General features: G+C 48.1%; 1 protein-coding gene across 1 annotated transcript in view; it reads left to right on the top strand.

Moving 5' to 3' along the window:
* The window catches only part of LOC146866699 (importin-9-like), an 89,032-nt gene that overhangs the window by 30,458 nt on the left and 46,134 nt on the right, over window positions 1–12,440 (top strand). The window lies entirely within an intron of this gene.

Here is a 12,440-nt window from a genome sequence, read left to right as displayed (position 1 = left end):
CACGACCCAAGCTTTTACAGTACATCAGTGTAATGTCAATCAACAATTCAGGTGCATTAATGATGCGCTAATCTTACACCTTCCCGTACAAATTTGTTGCATAGCATCAACTACCCCCCCGCCCCCCTTATCTAACATTTGCAAAACCCCCATCCAGCGATCATAGGGCAGCACATGATTATAGTATACAAATAGCATTACATTTCGTAGTATACGGGGTCATTAGGGTATGCGATATGCAGACATCACAATTACTGCTTAAACTAGGAGGGTAGTTTAGCCTCCTACCACTATGGCAGGTACCCAAAAAATCACCCATCCCACTATCCAGCATCACTACTCATTTGCCACAATTTCACTGCAATTCGACAATGCCTCAGATTCTGCCTGTGAGGACCACGAGCGGGCTCTAGGACTGTCCTCCTTCCTGGTTCCCCACCCCCTCCCTGGCCCTCTCCCTGAACTGTCTCGTTCCCCAGGAGAAAGACAGTCAGGGGTCCCCAGATGTCTTTCGGACGCGATTTTATGGGTAATATTACGGCATAATAATACATGTGATCTTGCCACGTGGACATCGTATTTATCCATTCCTTGAACTTAGGAGCGCTCCCCCGTCCCCATTTGCATGCTACCTTACGTTTCGCTAGGAGCAAACCCATTGCCAAATATTTCCTATGCACTGTTTTTATGTCCTGAGTGAGCCCTAGAAGAGCCATGAGCGGGTTCGGGGATATTTGAGCACCTATCATTTTGGACATCCCGTCAAAAACCTGTGTCCAGTAGGCAGCCACCTGAGGGCAGCTCCACACTAAATTTATTAAATCTGCTCCTTCCCTTCCACATCTTGCACAGTTGTCATGTTCCCGCAGTAGCAGTTTGTGCAGTTTGACCGGAGTATGGTATAATCTATGCAGAAATTTTAAGTGTATGAGGCGTAGCCTACTATTGCCTGTGACCTCCTCCGTCTGCTTGCAACTAAATTCCCATAGCTCGTCTGTGAGTGGTATATCTAGGTTGTTGTCCCATTCCCGTCTGGCCCGTGGAGTTTGGGGAGGTGGCGCTTTCTGTATGTGTTTATACAAGAGTGATGTGACCTGTCGTGGGGCTTCCGCCTGTAATAAGTCATGTAGGGGTGGAAATATATCTGGCTCTTAGGGAAATGCAGGGGTTACCGCTTTTACGCTTTGCCTAAGTCGAATATACATAAAGGTGTCCATGGTTGTGGGCACGTGTGCCAAAGAATTGTGCCCTAGAGCGAAATTGTCCCCCGATATATAGACCCCCCCCCCCAGGTGGTGTAATGCAGACCATCAAGCAGTTTGCGGCATATCCCCTCATTTGTGACTTGCAATAAGGGATTACGTAGCAGGAGCATCCTAGGGGAATACATCATGGGGGCTCCTAACCTGCGCGCAATCTGTCTCCACGCAGCGAGAGTACAGTCCACCGCGGAGGGGTCTCGCTCTCGCTCCTTCGCCCTAGTAAAGAGGTAGCCCTCTGGAGGCATCGGCGACATATAGCCGTCTTCCACCACCAGATGAGGCATGAAGGGAGGCGGGTGAACCCAGTAAACTGCGAAATGTGCCTGCGCACAATAGTAATAGTACTCAAAATTGGGAACATCGTATCCCCACTGTTGGTACGGCAACATCAATGTGGTTAGGCTGAGCCGCGCCTGTTTCCCGCCCCATATAAGTCTTATAGGTTGTGTCTTAAGTGTGTTAAAGAAGGACCTCCTGGGATGGTATGGGATGTTGATTAAGAGATACAGGCATTTAGGCATTTTGGTAGTAGAATAATCTTAATAAGGGATATCCTCCCTGCCATTGACAGTGGTAGTCGTATCCATATGGTGATGTTGTCTTGTCAATATCTACGCCATAATTCGCACGCATCCCTGGTTTTATGTACCCCTAGGTATTTTAACTCGGCACTCTCCCAAACCAGGGGATAACTGCAGATTTAGTCCAATTTATTTGTATTCCAGAAATGGCGCTGAATTTGGTTATCACCCTCAACACAGGATTAAGATTCTCTTGAGGCTTTTTGATATACAGGGTCATATCGTCCGCATAGAGGGAGATGAGCAATTGTCTAGCAGGATAAATCAGGGATCTCTCATTGTGATGCTGTTGTAGCTTTGCTGCCAAGGGCTCGATGGCCAAAGCAAATAAAATTGGGGATAGCGGACATCCCTGCTTCGTGCCTCTGGAAACGGTAAAGTGAGAAGAACGTGCACCATTCAGCAGGACTGTGGCTATCGGCCGCGTGTACAGCAGTTTAACCGAGTTCAAGAGGGTAAAGGGCATCCCCATGTAACTCAGATTTCCCATCAGGTAATCCCACTCCACTGAATGAAACGCCTTGGTGGCGTCAAAAACCGCCACCGCTGAGCAATTGGGATCTATGTCTTGCAGTACTGCTAAAAGTGTTCTAAGGTTGTGGGATGTGGCATGATTTGGGATGAATCCCGCCTGATCCGGCAACACCAATCTTTCCATCGAAAAACTGAGGCGGATCGCTAACACCTTTGCTAGGATTTTAGTATCACAATTCAGCAAAGATAGGGGTCGGTATGATGCACAGTGTAGCGGGGATTTGCCGGGTTTTAGTAGCGCGGTTATTTGAGCCTCCTGCATGGTTCTCGGTAGGCTGCCCTCCTCTAACGCCGCATAGAACACTTCTTTCAAGATGGGTGCTAAAATTGGTGCGTAGGCTTTATAAAATTCTATTGGCAGGCCGTCTGAGCCCGGGGCTCGCCCTGATTTCATATGCATTATTGCCTCAGTAATCTCGTCCACCTCCAATTCCAAATTCAGAAATTTTTGTTGATTAGGTCCTAACCATGCCAATGCTGTGTCCTCTAAGTATTGTGGCAAATCGAGCGGGGTGCCAGTGTTTTATAGTACTCCCTGAACATATTGAGTTGATCAGAGAGGTTTCTATATATGGTCCCCTGTGCATCTTGTATCTCCGCGACAAAGTTTGAGAACTTGAGCGGGGGGCGGGGGGGGGGTCGGGGGTCTAATCATGCGTGCTAAAACCTTCCCTGGACGATCACCTTCACCATAAACGCTGGCCAGGTATGGTTTCCCTCAGAAGTTACTTTCCCTGCTCGTGGTTTCCTCGTATTCTCTGAGTGTTTCCCGTATTTTAGCTCTATGTGCCCCATCATTCGGTGTGCCTGAAGCTCTGTTTCTAGCGCGTTAAGTTCCCCTTCCAGGCTATGCAGGTCCCTGCGTAGAGTTTTGAGTATGCCCCCACCCTTTGAGATACACCATCCCCTGGCTGTGACCTTAAATGCCTCCCAGACAGCAGTGAGGCTGGAAACAGACTGCACATTCCGTTAAAAAAATTCCTTAATTTCCCGCTCAATTTCCGTCCTAAAAACTGTGTCTTGGAGATGCAGGGGATTGAGACGCTAACTGTTATACGGGGTGTGGCTTATCGGGGGCTGCAGCTCCATCACCACGGGGGAATGATCTGAATATGTGTGAGCCACATGGGTTACGTGTACTAGCCAATGCGCCATCCCGACTTATAACATAAGTGGTACCTATCGTTTGGATTTTACTCCATAGTAAAAGCAAAGTATGTGGATCGTCAGTATTGGGTCCGTAATAATTCGCGATTGTCACGTCATATGAGTTGAGCCTCCCCCATACCATACCAGGCAGTACCTCCCATTAGTATCCGCTTCTGACCCACTGGGCATGAACCTCACTCCTCGTTTGAAAATGGCCACTCCCCGAGAGTAACCGGAGTACAATGCAAAATAACGATATGAGGCCCATTTCGCAGCGAATTGAGGTACGAGTTCCGCATTCAAGTGTGTTTCTTGCAGCAGTGCGACTGCGATGCTATGTCTAAGTAGCCTCGTACCTGCCTCTTTTTCCTAGGGTTATTCAGACCCCGTATATTCCATGATCATACATTTAGATTGTTAATATCCCGTGTGATGTCTGTCATGCCTTCGTCTATCGTGCCTGCGACTGAATACTATATTGCCCCTGCTAACCAACTGGGTAGATAACAAGATTGCATCAAACATAAAACACCCTCCCCCCACCCACTCCGGCATCCCCAACTCGCCGGGCATACGTACCCCCCCTACTGTTAAGAACCTTCAGTCCAACCAATACTGTCCCTCCTTGTAGGAGATTTGGGGGGAACACCCTCGTGGGAGAGTCACTAGGGGCTCACGCCATACCCACTCTCCTCCACTGTTGCACCTACCCGCTACACCGCTGCATCAGCGGGCAGCCATGGCAGGAGGGAGGTGAGAGTCCGGGCGGAACAGATAATAATGATATATAAACTTCAATACATCCCCAATGTAGGCCAGTTTCTCGGATTCAGATCACCAATGCTGATCACGCGTGTTTCGGTAGCAGTTGCTAGTCTTAGTCTGGATTTGATAGGGGAGACTGGGATCTGGAGTGTTCTTGCCTGCCCGTTCCGGCAGATGCAGCTCGACGATTCCGTTTGAGGTAGTCCTCTGCTTGTTGTGGGTTTTGGAAGAAATGTTGCCTCCCCTGGAGTGTTATCTTTAGTTTCGCTGGGTACATCACAGCGTAGGGAATCAATTACGCCTGTAGTTTATTCTTCACAGCAGGGGCGGCTCTAGGCTCATGGTGGCCCTGTGCAGGGAGCGCAGGTAGGGGGCCCCGGAAGAGGGGGTCCGGGCGGGGCGGAGCTCAGGAAGGTGTTTTAATAAAACGTCCAGAAAAGGCGTTAGATGACCAGTAACATGGTAACAGAAAAACGACGTTTACTTTTTGAGTGCTCATCTCTTGGATACTTTGTTTTAGAATCTGGGTCTCTGGAGGGACCCCTTTCAACAAGAAAAACACGTTGCGCGTCCGTAAGAGAGTTCGGCCACGAAGTAGGATCCCTCCAATCACATAAATCATATTCAGAACACGGGTCTGTAACATGGTCTTGCTCTTTGGCTTCCTTTTCAATACCAGCATCATCCGTCTGTAAATTCTGAACCTCCTTCAGAATGCCAGATGTTGATGGACCGATGAATGATGTTTCAGTTTCTCTGTCTGAGGGTCTTTTGTAATAATCCTCATCCTAAATTGGTAATTGCTGCATGTTTGTATCAATTTCAGAGTCACCTTGTTCATTTTCATTGGTCTGCTCATGAGTATCATTCTGCTCATGGATATCATCATTTTTTTGTTCTTCTTTATGGTCGTCAGCGCCTGTTTTACCTAGTGCATCAGCAGTACTCGGGCCAGAGGATTCTCCATCTTTAGGTTTCCCTTGGGTGATAAAGTTCAGGATTGCTCCTTCCTGTGACACTACGAAAGCCTGCTGAGCCACCTTTCTCTTTCATTTAGAATAACCAGATTTGTGTACTCGAATTCTCTTCATTTTGCTTGCAATGCAGCGGGCGAGGCTAGCAGTGGGTAGGGAAAAAAAGAAGACAATCAGCAGTGGCGGCTGCTGAAAGATTTTGATGTGTCATTTTTATTTTCTTGCAAAAACAACAGTTGATGGACAGAATGCAGAACAATGTCATACATTCACCCCAGTACAGAGATCTGGGCCTAAATCCATCGTTTTTTTGCTCACCACACCACCCCAGTTCAGACATGGCCATATGCAAATCAGCCTTGACCCTGTGCCTCATGGGAACAGTCCAGCCCGAACTGCCAAGCCATGTCTTCCCTGGACTACACAATGAAGGACCAGCATACCTTAATGAACGAGTGAATTTCCACCAACCTACCAGGAAAATATGTTCCAGAACCATCCCTCTAGCAGCCATCCAATGCAGCCGCTGATAAAACAGTGGAGGCCGCTACCTGGCAGTGAAGACCTGAAAACCCTCCCCCTGCACCTCAGAGCCTCACCATCACTCCAGCAGTTCAGGAAGGACCACAAGACCTCGCTGTTCAACCAACAAGCAGCATGATCCAGCAGCATGAATCCCACACCGCCTCGAGACCCTTATGTGTGAAGCAGCTGAGCTTTACAAACCCTGACTGATTGATAGTAATTACCCTTCCCACTACATGTATGACACATTATGAGGACTAGCCACATATGGAAGGTTTATTTGAAGAGTGTTCTAAAACTATAGGGTAGATCATGTGACTTGGCATACAAGGTCTGTTTTCTCAGTCCACTGAGAACAGTAGAGCCTGGAGAATAGTTCATGATCTATTTGGGAAGTGACCTTAGCAGGAAGAGAGTAAGCTACCTTGAAATCATGGCACACAGAGACCTGTCTCAGTACGTCACTAACTGATCCTGAAGACAGCCTACAGGTAACCAAAGACTCGTCCACTTTACCACATTGTCAAAAGACAAAATACAATATATTTAATTAAGGTTTCTTGTATAGTGCCATATTTCAGCAACCAGTTCTGCTCGCTTTCAGAGCACCTATTAAACAAGGATTAATTACAGTGAGTCCTAAGGCTATGAAAAGGCACTAGAGGTTCACTGAAGCAAAATGAATGTGCAAGGAACATCCAGTCAGGAGACAACTTTCAAGCAGACGTATGAATCACTAGCACAGCGTACCAACGACCCCATGGGACGTGGCATAAGCAAGGAAAATGGCCCCTTTGGCTGCTGCTCAGGAAGTAAAATATAGCAATTATCAGGGTTCAATGGGCCCCTGAGGGTTTTGGGTCTCAGTACCACTGTACTTGCTGAACCAATGGTAACTATGCCCCTAGTATGGACAGAGAAGGCTGCTTCACCAATTGCAAACTGAGGACTAGTTAAACTAGTTTTCTCTGCTAGTCACATGACAAGCACTGGAATGTAATTAAAGAAATGATCAAGAAGCCAGTCTCCTACCAAGGTCTCTGCAAAAGGGCATTAGATTGAGTTAACATGGGTAGGCACTGCCATCCTATTCCAGGCGTCCATCCATAGGTGCTTGCATTTCATGTCTGCCTCAACACCATATAAACAGACATAACCAAATGCCAAGTACATTCGAACACTTGATGTTTTAAAAGATTTGTGCAGGCAGGTCCACTCATTAGATCACAAGTATCAGCTTCATACTCTGTTTTCATGATTGTTGATAAGTAATTGTAATCATTTTAATGAATCCTTAACATTACGTCTAACACCTCGTACCCTGCTCTCCTCTTCCCCCCCAATACGACCGTGCCTCCCAAGTTACACCTCCAAAAGTCACCATGCCTCCCCTCAGCCATAAGTAAACACCGCCCCTGCACTCCTGACTCACTCTTCCCTCAACATACAGCGCCGATCTGTACCACTCCCTACCCCTGGCGCACGGTGACCACCTCTCCGACCCGCGCCCTCTCAGAGATGAATCGTGAGAGAGAGGCTCTCTCTCACGATTCATCATGCCCTCCCTTCCCATGACCACCAGAATACCTCCAGCTCGCCACCTCACATGGCTTACCTCCACCCAGACCCAAAGCACACACCATCTACAATAACATCCTCACCCAACCTTCCCCACGCCCCCGGCTCCTCACCCCCACGGGCTGGGATTCATTCCTACGCCTAATCTGCCCTCCTCCCCAGGGCTCCCCACACCCTCGTCCAATGGCTCACCTTCCCTCGGGTTCACTCTGCAGTGGCACACGCTGACCTCCTCACTCCCCCTCCCCATGCCCTGACCCTCGGGCTGCTCACCTTGCAGCTGGCACCAAAGGTTGCACACTGGCATGCTATCCTCTGCAAGGCGGCCTTTCTTGCCCAGGGTCTCTAGGCGCGCCGGTGCATGGCCTCGGCCGGTCTCGGTGCTGCTTGCTGCACGCCGGGCACGGGTGCTGCCACCCCTCCTGCCGCCAGTGATTGCGTGGTGCTTCTGTAACCCCTTCGCTGCAGGACTCGCGGGCACTGCGCATGCGCGCGCATGAGAGCCTCCGGAGGTGCCAGATCCGGACTATTAAAACAAGCTCGATTCTAAACAAGCACAAGACCTACCAGAAGAGCCCGAAACAAGGCCGACCCCACACAGACGAGACTGGGTTAGAAAGGAAAAGAGTATAACAACCATTCAGCATGCATCACATTGCATTTAGCACGCCTCAGTCGTTCATGCGCCAAATCCCTGCCAGGGGCCGCCACGAATATGTATTGTATCCCTTTCCTCGTGGTGGCCCCTGGGGTTTGGTGGCCCTGTGCAGGTGCACAGCTTGCACATGCCTAAGGCCGCCCCTGTTCACAGCAGTGAATTTGCGCCTTGCATCTTGCACGGTTTGCGTGAAGTCTGGAAAGAACGATAGTATGGTGTTTTCATAGTGGACTTGTTTCTTCTCTTGAGCAAGGCAAAACACCGTGTCCGTCACTGTAGTTTAAAAAACGTGCTATCACTGGGTGAGGTGGTACTCCAGGGGGTGGGCGGACAGCCAGGGATCTGTGCGCTCTCTCCACCGTGAGGTGGGCAGAGAAGGAGTCTCGACCGAACAGCTCCACGACCAATTTTACAATGAAGTCTTCCATGCGACCCGTATTGGTCGATTCCGCCAAGCCCAGGATGCGCACATTGTTTCTTCTGGATCGGGCTTCTAAATCCTCGTTCTTATCTGCAATTATTTTGAGCAATTTATCCATCTGCGAAACATGTTCTTTGTTTGCCGTGGCGCCATCCTCCAGGTCAGACACTCTATCTGCTTCTTTGAGACGTTGTTCATGGTGGTCTAGTTTATTAACAACTGAGTCCATACGTGTATTCATGGTATCTATTTTCTCAGCGATGGTTGTGAGGCTTTGTTTCATACCAAGTAGGAGCGCCTTCCAATCTTCCTCCTGAGTGTCCATGCTATCCGAGTCTGCGTGATCCGCCGAGCTGGACCTGGGTGTTTTGCGTGTTTCAAATGGCAATTTTGTCTGCTTGGTATTGGTTCGCCCCATGCTGAGACTTAACGGGGCGCCCTCGGGCGTAGTGTCGGTATATACCGTCACTCCCTAGACGTCGAGATGTATCTGGAGGCTGCCCCAGTAAGTCCTTCCCAAGAGCGCCCAGGACGTAAGCCTGTCAGAGCGGCACAGGTGTTCGGCGTGTTGGGCCCACTGTTCCCTCCAACCCCCACAACTGTATTGCTGAGCTGTCCGTCCTCCTTACTATTCCGGGCATCGGCCCAACCTTCTCTTTGTGCCCGCTCCTCGCGTGTGCTGGTGGTGCTAAGAGGCGGTATGTCACAGTGTGAATCGTTGGCAATGCAGGGAGCCACCACTAGATGCGCCGGAGATAGTCGGGACTCGCAGCCTTAATCCGTGGCTGTCAGGAGTGCCGCACCGCCCCCCGCAGTCAGCCGCCAACGGTGCCAGAGGGACTCCGCACCTCACTCAAAATGGCCGTCACGCAGCGTATTCTTTATGGGTATTTGCAGGATGACAACTCTGGTGGCGATGCTGCACACGATCACAGAAGGGAGAGGCTCCGCTGGGTCCCCGCCGCACACAGTTATGCTTGCGTAGGTCACCCGCCAGTGTCTACTATTGCAGTATCTTGTGCTGGTTCCCGTGGCGCCCGTCAGTCAAAATGGCGGCTGTCTCCCCACCTTCCCCCCGGGCTATGGCAGCTACACCTGATCAGGGGACGGTGAAGGTCTATCGGGCCAGGCGCTATACTGCGCAGTGTCCTTAGGCAGGGGATCCGGCAGAGGCACCCGCCTCGGAGGAGCACAGTGCTATTACGGCATACAGTAGTATGACGGGCCGGCAAACCACACCCGCCCGCAGGGCCCACGCGACCCTGGGCTCGCCTAGCCGTCACAGCCGTCTTCCCTCACGAGGCCGGAGGGGCAGCCGTCCGTAGGGACCGTCATCAGTCTGCCATTTCGTCGCGATCGGTCTCCTTCGTCCAGAAACGGCACCGCCGTGATCAGTGGCGATTCCGGTCTTCTGTGGTGTAGAAAACAGAGCTTAGTTTTAGCCAAGGATGGGGCTTAAGGATATTGTTCCGCTCGGCAGGGCAGGAGCCTCACTGGTGTGCGGCCATCTTGGTCGTGCGCCACCTAGCGCCCCCCCCGATCCTATGAGAGTTAACCTGTCATTCTGAAGGCTGCGCAAGCCAACAAATACTCGGAGAGAGCCCACCAGAGCCGAGCAAAGGGTAACTTCTGGCTCTATGAGCCTGTGCATGAGATCAGCCTTAAAACTATTTGGCATGTAACAAAGCTTTCCAGAATATGATGAAGTGGGCATCCTGCGTCCTAAACCATCAGAGGCCTTGAAAGCCTGTTGATATCTTGGACAGTCGGGAAGGTTTAGGCTCTCTTTGGTCTTATTCATTTTCGAAGTATTCATGGAGATCCTCGCTTTCTTGTCATTGCGTAGGAATTCAGAGATGTGTTTGTCCACGGTTTTAAAAAAGGAGGGGGGAAGGAACGTCTGGGAGCATACTGGAAAATAAATTAACAAGTGGAGCTGTTTTCATTTTGACAGTTTCGGCCCAACCCCACCAGGTAACAAGTTTGGGAGACCAAGCGTTCAACTTTATTTTTTTATTTTGGTCAGTGTTTTATTGTCATTAATGGTGATTGAGTTTTTCAAGTCTCTACCAAACCAGATACCTACATATTTAAGGGCTTCTGGCTGCCATTTCAAACTCAAATAGTCTATCACTGAGGAAGTACAGTGGATATTTAGTGGTAAGACCTCGGTTTTGTCCCTGTTAAGGGAGCAGCCTGACACGGAGTGCCTCTCTAGCTCCTGCATAATGCGGGGAATGACCCAATCAGCCTCCTCGGTAAATAACAGAACGCCCTCAGCCTATGCAGCTACCAATTGCCTGCAAGAGCTGAAGTTAATACTGTTAATATCGGGATTATACCCAAGTGTCGCTAGCAATGGCTCAGTAACCAGCAGAAAGAGAAGTGGGGAAAGTTGGCTTCCCTGGTGGGTACCTGCGACAGTTGGGAGAAAAAGTATTTCACATGGAAGCGTTTCACCCAAGTACATCAGGTTATACGACTGCATAGAGAAGTAATTATTAAAATGGAGTATTTTTTTATTACATTTTTTGAAAAATAACTTTGGTACGTGATAAATCTCAGAGAGCGGTCCGATAAGCGTTACATTAAATACACCATTGTGAATAGAAGAGTTGAATGATGATCCCAGCGTCTGATAAGACACAGGTGGTGTAGAAGCTACAATTTTTTTTTAATGAAATTAGAAGCATTTGAATACACGAAATGTTGGACCCAATTGGCCTGTCAAAGTCTAATATAGTGAAACACCTTTGGCTTGGTAAGTGAATTTACTTTTTGGTATAATATGGAATGTGGATCGGCGTACCTAGAGGGAGGCAATAATTCTTACTGGAAAGTGGCATATAAAGGGGATACACAGAGAATGGAAGTTAAGAGTTAAAGGGGGCGGTCTCTTCTAGATCTGGTTATTGTTTGAATAGTACCCCTCTTAAAAGAAAAGTGACATGGGAGATCCTTGTGATATCTGTAAAATTCTTTAAGTGTTTGACATGGATCAATTTTGGCAAATTTTTCTGTAGGTAGACATCAAGGGTGTAGTTTCCTAGAAGAATGCAGAGTGTGTTTTGTGGTAGGTTGTGTAATCTACACTTTGAATGATGCAAAGCCATGTCCACCAAGTATGGAATGTTAAATTTGTCAAGCATTTTTTATTTTTTTATTTTGTAACCATCTTTATTCATTTTGCATTTTTCACCCCACACATATCCCACCCACTCCGCCACCCCCTGCTCAGACAGGAGAAAAGTTTAATACGCCATATACATTCCAAAATTCATTACATTATTTCATGTAACGTGGTAAACTACTTCCATCTCCTATTTCTAATTACAATACAATTTACTTCATTAATTACAAATAACAAAAATAACCCCAGAAAAGATATTGTCCTAAAGTGACTAGTGCAAATACGATAAAGTACATATTCTTACTTCATCTTCATTTCTTGCTTTGAGTTTAGATCCAGACACGTAGAGGGTTAAACATTTTCATACCTTTTCTACGCTGATTACTCCCTTTTCGCCTATATGGCTATTTCTAGACTATACATTGTTAGCAACCTGGCAAGCCATTGTTGAAAAGCTGGGGCATTGGAATCCAACCAGGCAGCCTCAAATAAACATTTGTAAAACCGCCATAGAAATAAAAATCAATTCATGCCCTGCCCTTAGCCGATTAGTCTCAAAAGTCCCTAGCAGGATTACATTCTCAGACAATTATTTCCGTTTTTAAAACTTCCGATAGAAAATTCATAATGTCTTTAATACATTTTTGCAGAACATGAAATGATGCAAAAATATGAACACTATCTGTATTATAAAATTCACAGTGAGGACAACATGTTCCCTTCCCTCCACCCCATTTTGCGATTTTGTCAGGTGTATAACACAAAAAGCAAGTTTTATAAAACTGTGCCTGTAGCCTGGTAGACATTAAAACCCACTTCGATAACTCGTGGGCATACAAAAATGTCTCGTCTGACACTCCTAC

This window comes from Triturus cristatus, chromosome 1_2, assembly GCF_964204655.1.
Source record: "Triturus cristatus chromosome 1_2, aTriCri1.1, whole genome shotgun sequence".
Taxonomy (NCBI): Eukaryota; Metazoa; Chordata; class Amphibia; order Caudata; family Salamandridae; genus Triturus; species Triturus cristatus.
Note: the sequence above shows the minus strand (reverse complement) of the source record. Positions and strands in the feature narration are given on the sequence as shown.